Source organism: Trichechus manatus, unplaced genomic scaffold (assembly GCF_000243295.1).
Source record: "Trichechus manatus latirostris isolate Lorelei unplaced genomic scaffold, TriManLat1.0 scaffold00097, whole genome shotgun sequence".
NCBI classification, from domain to species: domain Eukaryota; kingdom Metazoa; phylum Chordata; class Mammalia; order Sirenia; family Trichechidae; genus Trichechus; species Trichechus manatus.
In genome coordinates, this window is record NW_004444033.1 from 10,268,495 (window position 1) to 10,271,372 (window position 2,878).

Consider the following 2,878-nt stretch of genomic DNA (forward strand, 5'->3'; position numbering starts at 1 on the left):
TGGAACCAACTGGACAGTACCTAACAACAATAACAGCAACAGATCGTCAGGCCTTTCTTCTGAGGTGCCTCTGGGAAGACTCAAACTTTCAACCTTTTGGTTAGCATCTGAGCATGCTGACCATTTACACCACCCCGGAACTCCAACCAATTCCATTACTCTCTCTCAAACATGGCCGCAGATAATTCTTTCCTCAGTGCTGGCCTCAGTCCAGTGTCTTGATCTGTTCTTGGAATCCAGTCTCCTCCAGCCTTTTCTTTCAGACACTGACAGGTTGATGTTATTAATGGCCCTCCTAAGGTACTTTCTGTATCCATGCCCTTTGCCCTGCAACTTTGGAGTCTGCACCCACTCTGAGGCTGGGCTTGAACATGTGACTTGCTGCGTCCAATAGGACACGAGCAAACTTGATGCCAGCCAAAACCAAACCAGTTGCCATCGAGTTGATTTCGACTCATCTCAACGCTAGAGGACAGAGTAGACCTGCCCCAGAGGGCTTCCAAGGAGCAGCTGGTGGATTCGAACTGCTAACCTTTTGGTTAGCAGCCCGTCTCTTAACTACTGCACCACAGGACCAGCAGAGACTTGCAAAAGGACTTGTTTGCTTCTCTCTTTCTCTTTAACTCCTGCCATCTCCATAAGGACAAGCCCAGACAAGCCTGCTGGAGGATGAGAGGCCACATGGAGCAGAGCTCACTCATCCCAGTGGAGGCCATCCTAGATCAGCCAGCCCCCAGCTATCCTGCCAGACACATGAGTGAGTCCTGCTCAGAGCAGGAGAACAACCCAGCCAACCCATGGACTCATGAGCAGAATGGATGCTTCTGGTTGAACTCCAGTGAGATTTTGTGGTTGTTTATTATGCAACCATGTTGTGGCAACAGAGAACTGATACTGGTATTGAATGTGAGTGCCGTTAGAGGCATTCTTACCCCTGAGATTCTGGGGTTGATTAAGCTTGCCTCTCTCATTTCTCTCTCTAGGCTACTGGGGGTGTATTGGAAAAGTTCTGAGAGATCCTCGGTGACCATTTTAATAAAAAAACAGCTTATGGCTCTTTAAGCCAGATGTGTGTCGGGAAGTGTAATCTATCTGAATATGGGGCGAGACTTTTGTAATCCTCACCTGGGTTCCATTACCGATGCCTCTGGTAACTAAACTTTATTCAGTTTATTTAGTTAAAGAAGTGAGCATTTACAGCCTGGGAGGCACATTAATAGACTTTGGGTTTATCGTAGTATGACAGCACCTGCCCTTTTGAAGTTAATATCTTCATCACCTGTATTTTTTTAAATATAATTTATTTTATATTTGTTGTTGTTGTTGAGAACGTACACAGCAGAACATATACCAATTGAAGTTTCTACATGTACAATTCAGTGACGTTGATTACAGACTTCGAGTTGTGCAACCATTCTCACCCTCTTTTTCCGAGTTGTTCCTCCCCCACTGACATAAACTCACTGCCCCCTAAGATTCCTACCTAATCTTTCGGGTTGCATTTGCCAGTATGATCCCTCATAGATAGATCTTAAAAGAGCATAATGCTGAAGGCAGACATTCTTTATTAGTTAAGCTAAACTATTGTTTGCTTTTAAGGAGACGTCAGGGGATATTTTTGGTTTAAGGTTTAAAGATTATCTGAGAGCAATAGTTTTAGGGGTTTATCTAGCCCCCATGGCTCCAGAAAGTCTGCACCACATATATTATTGCAGTAATTTCCAAACGTGTTCCAGTCCAATCCATTCTGCCCATCACTGCCAGATCTATCTGCCCCAAATACCACTTCACTTTCAAACTCTCTTCTCTACTCAAGAGTACTCAGTGGTTCCCATGGTCTTTCTGGCCAAGTCTAGACTCAGTCTAGTATTTTAGTAGCTCTATAATCTAGTTCCACCACATGCCTGTCAATTTGTCATACTGTGGTGGCTTGTGTGCTGCTATGATGCTGGAAGCCATGCCACTGATATTTCAGATACCAGCAGGGTCACTCATGGTGGACAGGTTTCAGCAGAGCTTCCAGATGAAAACAGAGTAAGAAGAAAGGCCTGGCAATCTACATCTGAAAATCAGCCAATAAAAACTCTATGGATCACAACAGAATATTGTCCGAGATAGTGCTGGAAGATGAGCCCCCTCAGTTGAAGGCAACAATAGACTCAGGCATGACGGGGATTGTGAAGATGGCCTGGGACTGGGCAGCATTTGGTTCTGTTGTACATGGGGTCACCAGGAGTTGGCGCCAACTTGATGACGACTGACAGCCGTGTTATCAGATGATACATCATTAAAATCGGCATTTGAGTACCGCACGCCGGCACAGTTTCATCAAGTCTGAGGTCTGATTATTCTGAACTGCAGATAAAGCCCAGAAGCCATTAGTATAATTCTGGATGACATTCTGATGTGAACAGGCCCTCTCTGAATCAGTATTACGAGAAACCCAACTGCAAAGCAGGTGAGATACAGAAGCCGACCCGAGGCTGTCTCTTTCTGTTATTAAACCCAACACTGTCTATTTGGTTTCAGCAAAAACAGTATTACTAAATTGGTGTTGTTAAGTTGAATATTATTGTTTTTTCAGGAGTGTTTCTAAAATTTAATTTATATGTTTGCTTTGTTGTAAGTTTAGGAAATGTATACCAAGTTTTATGTTTATATATATTCAAATAACATTATGAAAAATTTAAGTCAAACTGAGAAGTCCCTGAATATTTTTTCCTTTTAAGGGACAATTCATTTCTCTAGCTTGAGAAACAGGACATTGGGGAGAAAAATGCCAGGGATACATTCAGATTATTGGTGTTAGGAACTGGTCTCACACTCTCTCCTACTGGATTTATGCACGATAGACTTGTCTCCCACTATTTATTATGCT